A 17240-nucleotide genomic window follows, 5' to 3' on the forward strand; every position below is an offset into this window, starting at 1 on the left:
TGATGTAAATGAATATTTCTGTTGTTTAGTATTAAAAAAACCTGGTCAGGCATGGTGGCTCACACCTACAGTCCTAGCACTGTGGGAGGCCGAGGCAGGGGGATCTGGACTGCTACCACTACTACTACTAGTAGTAATAATAATTATAAATACAACATTTTATATAACAGTACAAACTACACGGTGTTGCCACAAACCTAATGTCATTAAAGAATCATTTTATTGTAACATAAGGCCACTTGCTTGTAAGTCATAAGCTACTGTGTGAACCCACTGAATTTTATGGATAAGAGCCCATTTCCCTTAAAAATGTATGACATGAAGGAATGGAATGTGTTGCTATAGGGCTCCTAAACTACATGTGAAGTTTTGTAATGTTAGCTGAATATAGAATGTTATGAGTTAAAAATACAAACAATAAACTTTAGTGAAACTACTAATATATACATAAGATTTACAGTAAATAATGTAACAAGGGTAAAAATGGAATATAAAAATTGCCTAATTTATTCAAAGGAAGCATGAAAAAAGAAAATGTGAATCAAATAAGTTAGAATAATTTTTTTTAATTTTTAATCACTATTAATATTTACATTAAATGTATGTGGTCAGAACACCTAACTTAAATGGAAGAGATAGTAATACTGGATTTAGAAAAGCAAAATCCAGTGATATGTTTCTTATATGAAAACAATTTAAATATAAAGTTAAAATGAAAATATAGAATATTGTAGTCCATGCTTACAGTAGTAAAAAATAAACTATCATTATCAATGACAAAAATAAGATTAGGAGCAAACAAATGATATTAGGGAGAGGAGGGCTATTGCGTAACAAATAAGGAGCCAATTAAAAAATCAGATTTATACATCTTAATGCGGATCATCAAAAGACATAAAGCAGAATCTGGTAGATCTTCTGTCTCTAGCAATAATAGACAACTTCACGAGTATAGTCAAAGATTTTAATTCTTACAAAAATTACGAGTTATATAGAATATTAAATAGTATGATAATCTAAACTGGTCTAATTTATCCAGCAATAATGGAATATAATTTTCTTAAGATTACATGAACAATTTATCAGAGTGAACTATATTCTTATGGACCATAATATACACATCTCAATACATTTAAAATGACTTAATTCATGCATGGATGCTCTCTGACCAAAATACAATTAAATTGGAAGTCAATGATAGAATAGCAACTGGAAAATCCTCTAGTAACTAAAGCTTAAATACACTTTTTTTTTTTTTTCAGAGACGGAATCTCGCTGTGTCTCCCAGGCTGGAGTGCAGTGGTGCAATCTCGACTCCCTGCAACCTCTGCCTCCGGGGTTCAAGCGATTCTCCTGCCTCAGCCTCCTGAGTAGTTGGGATTACAGACGCGCACCACCATGCCCAGTTGATTTTCGTATTTTTAGTAGAGACGGGGGTTTCACTATGTTGGTCAGGCTGATCGCGAACTCCTGACCTCGTGAACCGCCCGCCTCAGCCTCCCCAAGTGCTGGGATTACAGGCATGAACCACCGCCCTGGCCTTAAACACACTTTTAAATAACACATAAGTGAACGAAGAAATCACCCATAAGTGAACGAAGAAATCAAAGGGAAGCTAAGGAAGTATTGTGACCCGAATGACAATTAAAACATAACTTATCAAAAATTGTACATTGCAGGTGAAGAAGCTTCAGTGTGAAATTTATAACACTAAATGCCTATATTGGAAACAAAAAAGGGATCTCAAACTAATAACCTCAGCTTCCATCTGAGAACAATAAAAATATAACAAATGACACTTGAAGCGAGCAGAAGAAAATAATAAATATCAGTATGGAAGTCAGTGAAATAAATAATGAAAATCAGTAGAATAAAAGTAAGATATAAAATTTGTTCTTTTTGAAAATCCATATCATTTATAAACTTCTCTCTCGAATGATCAGGAAAAATATGGGAGACACAAATTACCAAAATCAGGAATAAGGGAAATTATCATCAGAGATCCTTGATAAATTAAAATTACTTTGAGTATATTAGAAAAAACTTTTTGCCAACCAATAAAACAACATAGATAAAATTTTTTAAATTACCCGAACTATATGATTTACCAGAACTGGCTGAAAAAACATTGAAAACCTGAGTAGACATAAGAAGTAATAACAATTAGTTCATAATAAAAATATTTGTATAAATATAATTCTAGGCTCAGAATGCATCACAGGTAAATTTTATCAAACAATGAAGAAGAAACAATACCAATACCACATAAACTCTTTCAGAATATAGAGAAGAAGGAAAAATTACTAACCTAACCTATGAAGCCAGAACTGAGGTGATACCAAAGCAAAATGGAGACTTTATTACTGCAGAAAACTACATACTAATATTTCTCATCAAAAGATGCAATATCATTACAAAATGTTAACATGTTGATTCTGAAAACATATTCAAAGGATTCTACAGCATAACCAACTGGGTGTATCCCAGGAATAAATGTATCCTGCAATACAAAGAAGATTTAAGATTGGAAGCAAAATAATGCAGTATACCACTTTAATAGAATAGAGAACAAAAGCTACCAGGTTTCTCAAATAGATGAAGAAAAACTATCTTACATAAGTTATTACACATTATCCTGAAGTTTTTCAACAAACTAGAAGCAGAAAGGATTTTTTCAACTTGATGAGAAATATCTACGAAAAAACAAAAGTAGATAAGATACTTAATGTTTAAACACTGAATATTTTCTCCCTAGGATTTTCTAAATCAACCTATAAATTTAACACAAATTTTATTAACATTCCAGAAGAATTGTTTCAGAAATTAAAAATCTGAACCTAAAGTTAATATTAACTGCAAAGGAACTGCAATAGTAGAACAATTTTCAAAATGAACAAAGTTGGAGGACTTATACTACCTGATTTCAAATTTAATAAAAAGCTACAGTAATCAACACACATAAATCAAATAGACAATATAACAAGTCCAAATGTTGACCTATGGTCAGTTAATTTTTAGACATTTTTAAAATGCTGAAACTGTTAGATTTATATGCAAAAAAATAAAGTTAGAACCTTACTTCATATTGGCCACACAAAATACTCCTTAAGGTAAAAAATAAACAAACAAACAAAAATTACAAAACTTCTAACAGAAAATATTTCAGAAAGTCTTCATAGGTTTGGATTAGGCAAAGTATTCTCAAATGTGACACAAAACTTTATCCACCCCTTTAAAAAATTGATATCACAATTAAAATATATTGCTTTCAGAACATACAATTAAGTCCACAGAAAGATAAGGAACAGATTGGTAGAAAATATTTACAAATGATATATTCAACAAACAACTTGTATTTAAAGTCTATCAAGGGCACTTCAATGGAATAACAAAAAGACAATTCAATTATTGAAACGAGCACAAGTTTTGAACATGGATTTCACCAAAGACAGCATAAGAATGGCCGATAAGCATATGAAAAGATGTTCAAAATAATATCTCATTAGGGAAATGTAAGTTGAAATGTGACCACTAGAAATGCCATAATTTAAAAGGCAAATGGTGCTAACTAATGTTGAGAATATGGAGAAACTGGAACCCTCATACATTGCTGGTGGGAATATAAAACTACAGCCACTTTGGAACACTTTTTGGTGGTTTCTTTAAAAGCTTTATATAAATTTACCATATGAACCGAGAATTTCACTCCTAGGTAATTACTCAAGAGACATGAAAACATATGTTCACAGAAAGACTTGCACATAAATATTCTTAGCAGAATTATTCAAAATAGCAAAATACAAGAAATAGGCCATATGCCCATCAACTAGTGAATAGATAAACAAAATATGCCACATGTACATTTTGTTTCAAATAGTATTCAATAAGAACAAACAATGAACTATTGACACATGCAATGTTAATGAATCACAAAAACATTATGTCGAAAGAAAGAAAAAAAAATGATTCTTATTCTGGGATTCATTTTATATGTAATTTCTAGGAAATGCAAAATTACAGATTTCTGAACGCAGATCAGCGCTTGTCTGTGTTTCGAGGTGGAAAATGTTGACTGACAGAGGGAACAAGAACAATTTTCTTAATGATGGAAATTTTCAAGTATTAGATTGTGGTGATGGTTTTACAACTGTAATAATTTAGCAAAATTTTACAACTGTATATTTACAATGTTGGATTTTATGGTGTAGAAATTACATCTTAATAAAGCTGTTTTCATTTACTTACTGTTTCAGCACAAATATAGAAAGAACTTGGGAATGGTCTCTCCCATCTCTACAACAAGAAAAATGCAGAACAACTTAAGGATCGATGACTTGTTTTTTAGTATCCATAAAGATCTGAACTTTTTAAGATCCACAAAGATTGTGGGTGAAGACAGTCTCTGAAATCTAGAGAAATCGGCAAATACAGAAAATTGCAGCTGAGATCTGCTTACCTGGAACAAAATCTCTTGAAGTCATAAACTGGTAAGAAAACTTAAGTGGTAAATTGATGAATTGATAGACACAGATTATGGACTAGTGTGAGAGTTGATAAATCCCTGAGAGCTTGGGGGAAGGAGGTGAACTTTTATGTGTTTTACCTTCACAAACTGACCAGACTTACACAGGGAAGAACCTAGAAAGATGTCCTCATGACAAGCCATTTTGGATTATGTCCAGAATGTTTCTCTTATAAAAGGCCTATTCTCAGAGTAAAATACTTTACCAGAGCCTTATCCCTCTTAGGGATATGGTGTTTATACAACTTGAGACCCCTTTACTCTTCCAGGTTTACCTAAGGTTGGAGATTAGGAAACACTTGTGAAACTCAAAAGACAAGAACAAAGACCACTAAAAGACAGAGACATAATCATAAATATATAAAACACCTTCTCTCTTCCACGCCTTACCACCATCTCAATAGGACTCCAACATAATAATATTGGGTTACTACTGAAAGAGCTGCAAGGTGCAGACTCCATGTAGGGAACATTTTGTAGGAAGCCCAAAGACAGGAGGGGAGACATAAAGGTCAATAAGGAAACTGCTGAAACCTGTAACTACATAAAACATTAAATACAACCCTACTTTTAATCAGATTAACATCAAATATTACAATAAATGCCCTTATCTGAGTTGCTTTTACCCAATACATCAAATGTAGCATTTAACTAAAAATTACAAGTCATGCTAAAAGTAAAGAAAGAAGCCACAAACTGAAGAGATAAAGCGAGTATCAGATCAAATTCAGACATGACACAGATTTTGGAATTATCAGACAAGGAATGTTAAGTAATTATAGTTAATATCTTATGGACTCTAAAGGACAAATTAGACAACATGCAAAAACACACGTATAATGTAACCAGTGGCCTGGAAACTCTAAGAAAAAAATCCAAAAACAATGTTAGAAATCAAAAACAATGTAACATATGTGAAGAGTGCCTTTAAAGGACATATTAGTAAAATGGGCATGGCTGTGGAAGAATTAATGAATTTGAAGATAGGTTAATTTAAACATCCCAAAATGAAATGAAGGTAGAAAAACAAATGATAAAAACAACAAAATAATCCAAACACGGTAGGGCAATTTCAAAATATGCAACATAAGTATAATTGGAATACCAGAGAGAGACATGAGATCATAGCAGAAAATATGCTTGATGTGATAACAATGGCTGAAAAGTTTACAAAATTGATGATAGGTATCAAAACGCCAATCTGGGATGTTCAGAGATCTTCAAGAAAATTAAATACCAAACTGTCCATATTTAGACATATTGTATTCAAATTGTAGAAAACCAAATGCAAGGAAAAAAGTATTTGTAGAATATTTTGTAGAAAATCTCTGTAGGTGACTGAGGAAAATTGTAGAGATTTTGTAGAAAATCTCTGTAGATGAATGATGACCTTAACTATATGAGAAAAAAGATAATAATTAGAGTAAACGTCCCATAAGATAACCTGCCAGCAAGAAGAGAGTAGAGTTAAATATTTAAAGTATAGTAAGAACAAAATACTGAACTAGAATTTTATGTTTAAAGAAATTACTCTTCAAAAGTAAAGGAGAAATAAAGTCTTTCTCCAACAAAGGAAAACTTAAAAAATGCATTTCCAGCATATCTACCATGCAATAATTTTCAAAGGAAGTTATTCTGGAAGAAGAAAAAGTGATACATAATAGAAATTTAGACTTATTAAAAAAGGAAATCAGAGGAGGAATAAGTAAAGATAAAATACCTTTTATTGTATCATATTCCCAAATTGATCTAAAATGTAACCATATAAAGTAATAAATAGTATTAATTGAAGGTGGACTTATTTGATGTAAATGTACATTGTAAATGGTAGGAAAACTATTAAAAAATTCAAAATGTTATATATCAATATGCTAAAATAGGCATAAAATGGAGTAACAACAAAAATTCAATTAAATTCAGAGAAGGCAGAAAAGGGGGAAGGCAATATAAGAGCGAGAAGAAACAACGAAGAGCAAATGCAACAAATAGAAAATAGTTACAAACATAGTAAACATATAATCACTCTAAGTGTAAATGGACATGATATACCAATAAAAATACAGATTTTCAGAATGGATGAAAATATAAAACCCAACATCATATTGTCTCCCAGAACCTATTTGAATATCAATGGACAAGTTAAAGAAAATAGAAAAAGAAAGAGATACCATTCTAGTTAACCCTTATCAAAAGAAATCTAAAATGATTGTATTAATTTCAGACAAAGTAGACATTAAAAAAAGAAAATTATGACTGATAATAAGGAACATTACATAGTGATGAAAAGGTCAATACTTGCATGTATTGTCTTGGGTATACCTAATAACAGAGCATCAAAATCTGTGAGGCAAAACTGATAGAACTGAAAACTAACATAAAACATTCACCAAGGTAGAAGATATTCTGGGACATAAACCACAGTTTATCAAGTTCAAAAAAATTGATATATTGCAAAGTGCATTCTTAGATAACAATGGAATTAAACTAGAAATTGATATTAGAAAGATCACTGTAAAATTTGAAAATATTTGAAGATTAAAAATCATACTTCTAAATAACACATGTGCAAAGAATAAATGATAAAATCAATTAAAATATGTTTTGAACTAAAGGAAAATGAAAATATAACATTAAAATTTATGAGATGCAACAAAAACAATGCTTACAAGTAAATATGTAGCACTGAATGTGTAAACTAGAAGAGATGAAAAATCTAAAATTAATAACATATTTCTACCTTAGAGAGCTAGAGAGAAGAACAGCACTTTAAGACAAAAGAGGAAGACTATAAAAAATTTAACTAGAGCAGAAATCAGTGTAATTTAAAATATAACAACAATATAAATTAATAATAAAACCAAAACATGCTTTTTGCAAAACATCTGTAAAACTGATAAACCTCTAGCCAGGCTGACCAAGAAAAAAGATATAAGACACAACTTACCAGTGTCAAAAAGGAAAAAGGGATCATCACTACTGATCCTAGTGATATTTAATGGATAATAACAAAGTATCGTGAACAACTCTGTGCTTACAAATTTGGTAACTTAGATAAAATTGATCCATTCCCCAAAAGACAAAACCTCCAAAACATACACAAGTAGAAATGAATAATTTCTACAGGCCTAAATCTATTAAAGAAATTAAATCAATAATTACTGATATTTAAAAAAAAAAAAAAAGAAACAGTCTTGGTTGGTTTAACTGGTGAATTCAATTAAAAACTAGAACACTTAAGAAATAAGTAATACCAGCATTTCTCTACTATTAAAATCAGGAAAAAACAAATCACTTAGAAAAGAAAGCTACAAACCAATATATTTTCAATTTGAGATGCAAAATTTTAAACAAATTATTACTTAACTGAGTATAAGAATTACAAAAAAAATGTACACCACAAGCAAGTAAAAACTATTCTAGATATGCAAAGTTGGTTCAACATCCACAAATAAATTAATGTAATCTACTCTGTCAACAGAGTGAAGAAAAAAGTCATATGATCATGTAATTGATATGATGAAAGCATTTGACATCTAACATTCATTTATAATAAAATAGCACACTAAGAATAGAAGTGAAATTCCTCAATTTAATAAGGAACACTCCCTAAAAATTCTTATAGTTAATATCATATGTAATGGTATTCTAAACATTGGAAATGAGACGAGACATCTTCTCTTACTCTCCTATCACATATCATACTGGAAGTCCTAGCTAGAGCAATTTGATAAGAAAAGAAATGAAAATCATACCATTTGAAAAAGATAAAATAAAATTGACTTTGTCCATAGATGACCTGATTGGCTATGTAGAAAATTCCCTAAGAATCCATTAAGGAAATCATCTCAGAATTAATAAGTGATATAGCAAGTTTAAGTGCAAAAAGAATTATTTTTTACATACCAGCAACAAAGAATTGGAATTTGAGATTAAATATAATGCCATTTTAATAGTCTCAAAAATGTAATACTTAAATCACCATATAACAAAATATGCACATGACCTTTATGTGAAAAATGCAACATTCTGATGACACAAATAAAAGGAAATCTAAACAGAGATATATTACATGTTGATGGATTGAACAAATCAATAATGTTAAAATGACATTTCTTCCCAAATTGATCTACAAATTAAATGTAATACTAGTCATATCTCAGCAAGATATTTTGCATATGTCATCAAGCTGTCAAGTTTTATGAAAAGGCAAATAACCTAAGATAGTCAAAACAATACTAATGAAGGAGAACAAGTTGGAAGACTCACGCTATTCAATTTCAAGATTCACTATAAAGCTACAAGATATCATGATACTGGAAAAATATAGATACATAAGTGAATGGAACAAAACACAGAGCCTCAAAAGATATCAACACTAATATAGTCCACTGATCGTTGAGAAGAACGAAAGACAACTCAGTGTGGAAAGGGTAGTCTTTTCATTCTATGTTGTAAGAACAACTGGATATCCATTCGATAAAAGAAATAAATCTAGGTACAGACTCACAAACTTTACATCATTCACAAAAATTTAATTAAATGGATTATAAATGGAAATATAACATGGAAACAAAAACTAAGACTGACACAGGAGACATCTAGCAAGGATGCAAAAGGGAACCCTTGTACACTGTTGTAGGGGATGTAAATTAGTACAACTACCATGGACAACAGTTTGGAGGTTCCTAAACAACTGAAAATAGAGCTACCATATGATCCAGCAATCTCATTGCTAGGTATGTAACCCCTAAAAAGGAAATCAGTGTTTTGAAGAAATACCTGCACTCCTATTATATGTTCATTGCAGCACTATTCACAATAGCCAAGATTGGAAGCAACCTTCCAAAGAAAATGTCATATACACAATGGAGTGTTATTCAGCCATAAAAATGAATGAGATCCTATCATTTGCAACAGCATGAATAAAACTCGAGGTCATTATTTTAAGGGAAATAAGCCAGGCATGGAAAGAAAAAAATTTGTATGTTGTCACTTATTTACGGGAAAATCAACACAAGTAGAAATAGAGAGTAGAATGATGATTACCAGACACTGGGAAGGGTAATGAGGGAGGTTGAGAGGGAAATGGGAATGGTAATGGGCACAAACAAATACTTAGAATGAATTAAATCTAACATTTGATAGAAAAGCAGGGTGACTATAGTCAATAATAATTTGATTGTATATTTTAAAATAACTAAAAGTATAAAATTTGATTGTTTATAACACAAAGGATAAATTATTGAGGTGATAGATACCTCCTGATACAGTTTGAATCTGTCCCCACCAAATCTCATGTTGAATATAATCTCCAGTGTTGGAGGTGGGCCCTGGTGGGAGGTGATTGGATCACTGAGGCAGATTTCTCATGAATGGGTTAGCACCATCCCCTTGGTGCTCTTCTCATGATAGTGAGTGAATTATTATGATATCTGGTTGTTTAAAAGTGTATTGCAGCTCTCCCCTCTGTCTCTTCCTCCTGTACCAGCCATGTGAAGACAGACATCTGCTCAGGCTTTTCCTTCCACCATGATTGTAAGTTTCCTGTGACCACCCCAGAAGCAGATGCTGCCATGTTTCCTGTACAGTCTGCAGAACTGTGAGCCAATTATTTGGTGTTATACAATTACTTTCAATGGCAAAAACCACACACATATGGTAATTTTAAGATAGTGTTCAGAGCTCTGAATAAAATGAATGTAAAATCGTGGAGAGTACTTGAAAAGAAGCTGACACTTTAAAATCAAGATGGAGTATCAGGGAATGCATCTCTGAGAAAGGGACATTAAAGCTGAAACTTTAATGTAAAAAATGTCTAATAAATATTGTCTATACTGATGGCTTCATGGGAGAATTAATAAGTCAAAACTCATCAAATTATACACTTAAATATATATTGTTTATTGTATGTCAACTATACCTCAGTAACACTGTTTAAAAAAAGGTTGATCCAGAAAATTCCTTAGGCATTTTCAAAGATGCTTTGTAAGGGGAAAGTAAGCAGATTGTTGTCACATAGGATGATCTTGGGAATGGCCAGGTAGGCATGCTTCCTGAGCTGACAGATACCAGCCATGATCTCTTGGTCTGTATCCCCATGGGCTGTTAGAGAAGCTCCATCTGATGGCATTTGTCAGTTCATCTCTGTGTGTGTCCATCTCTGTTTCCCTGGGCCTTCCCTGAATTTAATTCAAGTACCATTAAAAGTGGGGTCTCACTTGGAGCTTTGGTAGTTTGTGGATTGCTCTGTGTCTGCATTTAAGACATTCGATAAAGAAAAGCAAATGAAGAGTAGAAACCTCATAGAAATCAGAAAATGAACCTCGGAGAAATGAGTACTGTGGCCTTTGAGAAAACAAGTAGCAGTGATTGTGAGCTGGGTAGCTGGCCAAGTCAAGAAAGAGCCACAAGCCAGGTTTGGGAAATATGGATGAATTTACCAGAGATTCCTGAAAATACATGAAAGAGAAATTTACTAAGCAATTTGAGAATCTTCAGCTTGTAAGAGCTCAAGGAATTTTATATCAAAAGGGCCAACATCAGTAATAGAATGGGAAGAAGAACCTAGATACTTGGTTTGTCCCTGAAGTTGCAATCATCCAGAATCTGATGGAAATCTTGACAGATGTTAAAGTCTCCAGTGAGTCTGCAGTTTTACATGAGAAGAGTTAAGCCACTGATATTTAATTCATTATTTTATCTATATTTATTCACGTATATATAAATACACACACACACACACAAATGCACACATGCAAAAACACATATATTCCCCTATGATCTAGGCACAGATCTAAGCATTGCCCAACTAATGTAGGCACTCAGAAATAGCACTAAAGTAAACACACTGCATCTCTGATATTTAATAGTAATTAAGTAATAATCAACAGTAAACCAAAAAATGTGACAATGTAAGAAAATAAGTGCTAGTAAATGTACAAAACAAAGAAGTATACAGAGAAGTACTAAAACCAGTCAGATGCAAGGGTCATGAAAAGCCTCTCTGAAAATTACCTATTTGGGCTGAGATCTAAATGATTGTACAATGTCATACATGGACATAGTCAGTTCCAAGACATTAATTCCACAGAGAGGAAGCAGCATATGCCAAGGCCCAAGCCAGTAATGAACTTGACATGTCTGAGGAATAAAAGGCAAGCTCGTGTGGCTGGAGCATGGTCATGGAGCCAGTGGTAGAAAATGAGGTTCTGGACACAGAAATTGGCAAGATTATGTGGGACCATGATGATATGCTGAGATTTTTCTAGGAATTTGGAAAACATGCTAATAGTATTGAGGAACATTGAAAAATTTTAATCAGAAGAAATACTTTGATTTCAAAAACTAACATGCTTTGTCTTGGGTACTACCTGATGAGCCCCAAACCGATTCATTATTATATAATCACAGGCTTGGCTGAAGGGGGTAGTTATGATTACATGTTTTGTCCTTTTTATTTAAAGTGCTTTTGTACTTGAATTTCAATCTGAAATTTTTCCTTTTGCCAAAGGAGATAACACTATTTCAAAAAAAGGAAAAAACATACTATGTCCCATGGAGAGCATATATCAGGGTATTACTTTTATTCATTCAGGTTCTGAAAGGGGTGTTTAGATAGTCTGTAGCTTTTAATCTCGGTAGGTTTAGTCAATTGAACACCACTTCTAGAATTTGGACATCAACAAGTTTTGTCCTGTTAGGAAATGCTGTTCCCTTATCTCTACCTATTTTACAGCCAACCTCTCCATTCCCAAGTGTTCTATTTCTTTCAATTCCATTTCCATACAGACACTTTTGTAAACCTTGACCTCTGGCATCTAACCTATGACTTCTATCTCAGATTGTGTCCCTTCTCTCTCAGTTTGCACTTCTGCTTAGCCTCAGGAACTCTTTACAGAAATAGCCCTCCTCACACCCACCTGCCCCCTAGACTGGCCAAAAAGACTCAAATCAAACTCACTAACATTGTCCCTATTCCTCGGTACCAGCATCAGAAATTACAGGGTAGTACACAATAGCAAAAAGCACAGTGACAAAAATACGTAAAGATACTACTGCGATTTTAGATTTTGCAATTTTAGTGTAGGTGCTTGTGGCAGGGGAATACAATATTAACTAGACAGATATAGTAAATTTTCAAAAGTTTTTGTCCTGGGAAATATTGGTGAATTGACCATTACTTAAATTAAGCAGACCATTGACTGGGTATACACTTTGGTATGGGAATAATAATACAAATAGTGAGACTTTTGTTCTTTTTTAACAGATAGGTTGATATGAGTCTTTTATTTTAAGGAGAGCACTATTAAGATAAAATTTTTGTTGACAATGTTACATAGCACAACCGTTGAAAGAAATGGTGATGTTTTAGTTATGTGAATTTTTTTTTTTTTTTGAGACAGAGTCTCACTCGTTGCCCAGGCTGGAGTGCAGTGGCACAATCTCGGCTCACTGCAACCTCTGCCGCTAGGGTTCAAGCAATTCTCCTGCCTCAGCCTCCCGGGTAGCTGGAATTACAGGCACCTGTCATCATTTTGTAGTTTTTAGTAGAGACGGAATTTCACCATCTTCGCCAGGCTGGTCTTGAACACCTGACCTCATGATCCACTTGCCTCGGCCTCCCAAAGTGCTGGGATTACAGGCATGAGCCATCGCGCCTGGCCAGTTATGTGTATCTTAGCAGAAATAACTAGCAGATTGTTCCATCTTGTTAAGTTAACCAATTTTAAATGTTGCATTACAGCACTTACAGTAATAGGACAAATCAGTTTCACTTAGAACATATTCACTTGTTTCTTCCCATATTCTGAACATTTGTGTGTGCTAGTGATTGGTGCCAGAGTTAGTGGGAGGGAGAGATGAATAGGCAGAACACAGGGTTTTTTTTATGGCAGTGAAACAATTCCGTATGATACATGGATGATCTGTAATGTTCAGCCTCTATGATAGCCCAGGAAACAAGATACATGTTCTAATACATTCTTATTATTTGGTTCTAACCAAGTATATACTATTGATGTATATGGAATTTTTAAAAAGTCACTTCAAAGTCATTTAGTGCCCTATATGAATAATATCTGGGGATTGTTGAATACATTTAATTTTTGATGGTTAATTATAATATAACAGTGACCTTAAATATCAAATATCATATGAGGGGTATCCAAAACTTACACTGCCTATGATTTTTCACATAGCATCAGTTTCCAGCAGGTAGATTAATTGCACTGTAAAAATGGGTCACAAGTTATTTGATGAAATCAAATTCTGATTCAGAAGTTCTAAACAAAAAGGAAGATGACAAAGTCAAACTAGAAAACGGATTTAGAAAATTGTATTTTGTTTTCTTTTTTTTTTTAACTTCAGAGTAGATTCAGTCTGAGTCAAGGCTGAATTACTTCAAAGACTTTTCATAAGTGATGTCAAGTAATTTCAAATGAATTGAAGCTGCCAGGTTCAAGAGAGATATTGAAGGTATCAGGACCCTAAGGACACTGGAAACTTCACTAGCTTAAAATTAATTTAAAGTATATTAACATCAAACACTGAGAAATGCAGGTTAGCAATAGCATTAGAGGAAGACTTTGGGAATACTACTCTAGGCGTTCCTTATGAGATATTATTTGTCACTGAAAAGCTACTTATAGCCTATATAAATGTATTTTCAAACTTTTAGAAATCCAGATTCTACATTTCTTAGAAATTCAATTCTGGATTGACTGGCGGTGGTTTAGTTTCCCTGCTTTAGCTGCACTTGCTTCTGAGAAATCATCCACAAATCAATGCATCAGCATTGAAGTTTGCTTGTGTATTTTTATGCTGACCAAACATTCTAGTAATTTATAACAAAACAAACTAAATTATCCTGGGAATTGTGGTTTTGCTTACTCGTTCTTCAATGTGAAAGTTAGAGTGAAAGTTATGTTACATCCCAATTTTTAAGCAAAATTCTTAGTAACAGAATATCCAGTTTACATCAAAACAATGCAGTAAAGCTGGCTGAACAATATTTTAACCAGGAAAAAATAAAAAAAAACAAAACATAAAAATAAAAATAGAAAAAATGAGTATTATGCAATACTATTGAAGAGTTTTGTTGTCATTTTTCCCTTTCCTACACCCTATTGGGAAAAGTGTTGTGTGACTTCTTTCTTTTTTTTTTTTTTGAAACAGGGTTTATTCTATAGCCCAAACTGAGTGCAGTGGCACAATCTCAGCTCACTGCAACCTCTGCTTCCCAGGCTTAAGCCATCCTCCCACCACAGTCTCCCAAGTAGCTGGGACCAAAGGTGCACACCACAACACCTAGCTAATTTTTGTATTTTTCGTAGAGATGGGGATTTTGCCCTGTTGGCCAAGGTGGTCTCAAACTCCTGACCGCAAGTAATCTGCCTGCCTCAGTCTCTCAAAGTGCCGGGATTACAGGTATGAGCCACCGGGCCCAGCCTCTGGACATATTTTAACCAATATTTGAAATTGTTTTCTAGACTAACGCTTACAAATTCTTTAAAATTAAGTAAGCAAAAAATTGGTAGATCCATGACTATACCTCCTGTATTTGGGATAAACTGCAGAGAGATAGTTTTTCCAATGCCAATATTAAGTAATAAAGGTTTTGAAGTTTTCCAGTGGAGCTACAGGAGGTCATGCCAAATAGTGGAGAAAAGACTTAAAGACCTTCTTTATTTCAATGTCAAATAATTGAAACTTCTTAAAAACTAGGATCTAATAGAACTTTCATCCTAGTTTTCACATTAAAGAATGAATAAGCAAAGCTGTAATTCCTAGGACAAATCCCAGATAATTTAGAATCCACTAGCTACCATTATAAGAAAAACATAATTTTTGGTTTTCATTGAATAGAATTATCCATCTTTTCTATAATAGAAGACTTTTGACCAACAGGATCAGGAACTGCAGGAGGTTGGTTAGTCAAAAAAGGTAAATAGGACATGGAGACATAAAAAAACTAATATGGATATAATTAAACACTTTTTTCTTTCAATTTTAAAAGAGTATTAATTTGCCAAACAATAATATAATTCAAAGGCTTTTTGTTATCTTTGTTGTTGTTTTTCACTGAGTCTTTTCTTTTTACTGATTATTCTATGAAACATTTACATTAACATAACTGTGATGAATCACTTATTTCCATTTTTAGAGTTCTTTTAAGATTTTGAGCTTAAAACATTTATCAACACAGATATAGAATAATTTTTTAAAATAGGATAATTTTAAAAATTTTATTCTGGATTTTGTTTTCCAGTCATTTTTCCCATACTTAATTTGATAGATAGCATGATTATTAGAAAGTTCAGTGTCTTGAATCTTCACAACACTTAGTTTTAATTGTAAAAGTTCTTATTTTTACACTTGAATTCCAACTATTTATCAAAATTTTTATTTAAATTTATGTAATAAAAATTTAAATCCAACAATATTTAGGGTCAAATACAAATAGTTTTCATTATACCTCCAACTCAATTGGTGCGACTAGCTCAGACCATGCTGGAAAATAAACTCATTAATTTTTGTTGTAAAGGAGAGGAGAAACTGGTATATGTCAATTTGAAGTTTATTTAAAAGATCTTATACTTATCATTAATCTATCCTAAAATATGATCTTTCTCTATTGCATTGTGCCTTTGTGGAAGTCAGTATTATCAAATAAAAATAAGTTCCAATTTAATATGCTTATGGTGCACTTTAAATATATTTTAAAAATTTCTTTCCAAAGTAATTTGAAGTGTATATAAAGAAAAAATAAATAACATATTTGACAACTTAAGCACTTTTTTATGCAAATTCTAATCTGTTTCAGAAAACATTTCTACAAGAAAATGAAATCTTAAAAGCTGTGCAATACAGATGTGCATTTTATTTAAAAAAAGGAAAACAGAGAAACCAATGAAAAGAAAGGGTTTTTAAGAGCTATTTCAGAGTAAAAACTTAATATATTAATTCTTTCAGAAGTAATTTTTGTTGTAAAGGAAAGGAAGAGCTGGTGCATGTCAATTAAGTGGAATGTATTTAAAAGACCTTATAAATATTATTAATCTATCCTAAAATATTATCTTTCTGTACTGCATTGTGCCTTTGTGGACAAACTGGAACAGAGGCTGAAAATATGACGGTAGAAGAGATAAAACAGTGACTTTCCTTGAGTTTAACTGTGAGAAAATATAAAATCATATATATGCGTGTGTGTTTACATAATTTTATTACATATGATTTTATTGGAAAACATTTTCTTTTTGTATATATATATACACATATATGTATATATGTATATATATGTATATATGTATATATATATGTGTGTGTATATATATATACACAAAGAGAATATATATATATATACTCAAAAATAAGATGTGGAGGGAGAATAAAGCTTTAATAAGTGGGCAAAATAGAAAACAAATAAATAGAAAGTGGATTTAAATGCAAATATGCCAAGAATTTACAGTAAATATAAACAGAATAGATACTCTAATGAAAAGACCAGTATAAAATAAATAAAATCTAAAGCCATCTATATAAGACTTACAGTCAACATAAGCAAACTGTAAGCATATAGAAAGTTCTAATCCAAAAATGTTTCCATAAAATCAATAGCCAATAGAAACTTGAGGCATTTAGTTTAATATTGGTCAGAGTAAATTTTGATGTAAACATTACTAAGAATAAAGAAAAACTTTTCATGATGACAATGGAACCA

The sequence above is a fragment of the Macaca nemestrina genome, chromosome 3 (genome assembly GCF_043159975.1).
Source record: "Macaca nemestrina isolate mMacNem1 chromosome 3, mMacNem.hap1, whole genome shotgun sequence".
Taxonomy (NCBI): domain Eukaryota; kingdom Metazoa; phylum Chordata; class Mammalia; order Primates; family Cercopithecidae; genus Macaca; species Macaca nemestrina.